An 891-nucleotide genomic window follows, 5' to 3' on the forward strand; every position below is an offset into this window, starting at 1 on the left:
ATACTGTTGAAACACAAAATGAAATAAGACTTTAACGAACAGGCCAGTGAGGTAATTTGAAAGTAGAAGAGAAATAAACTCCACAAACCTTAGTTCCAAAAGAGGTTAAGGCCGGGCGGTGGTGGCACACGCCTTTAATCCCAGCACTTGGAGGCAGAGGCAGGTGGATTTCTGAGTTCGAGGTTAGCCTGGTCTACAGAGTGAGTTCCAGGACAGCCAGGACTATACAGAGAAACCCTGTCTCGGAAAAAAAAAAAAAAAGAGGTTAAGAATCAATTCACCCAAATCCCAAACTTTAAAGTTAACGGTTTTTTTTTCTGCGTCCACAAGTATCTGCACTGTGAAAGGAGGAAGATAAAGAGGGACTGGATTTATCAGCAGGAGTGGAAGTCACAGACTGAAGATGTAAATCACATCCAAGACTGCAAATGTCTAAGCAGTTAAGAATGCTTGCTATCCTCACCGAAGAACTGAATTCTACCCCAGAAACTCTATCAGGTGGTTTACCATCTTTTTCCCTTCAGGTAAGGGACAATTTAGAAGGATTGTTGCTATCCAAATGGATACCCAGCAGGCTATTTTTCATGATTTCTCTTCTTGCCTAAATACAAAACCCATACTGTTTATCTTAGTTGGGGTTTTTATTGCTGCGATAAAACACTATGACCAAAAGCAAGTTGGGGAGGAAAGGATTTATTTGGCCTACAGTTTCACATTGTTAAGTCCATCAAGTGAAGAAATTCATGACAGGAACTCAAACAGGAAAGGAACCTGGAGCCAGGAGCTGATGCAGAGGCCATAAAGAAGTGTTGCTTACTGGCTTGCTCAACCTGCCCTCTTATAGACCCAGGATCACCAGCCCAGTGATGGCATCACTCACAATGAGCTAGA

The sequence above is a fragment of the Grammomys surdaster genome, unplaced genomic scaffold, assembly GCF_004785775.1.
Source record: "Grammomys surdaster isolate TR1022 unplaced genomic scaffold, NIH_TR_1.0 185, whole genome shotgun sequence".
NCBI lineage: Eukaryota > Metazoa > Chordata > Mammalia > Rodentia > Muridae > Grammomys > Grammomys surdaster.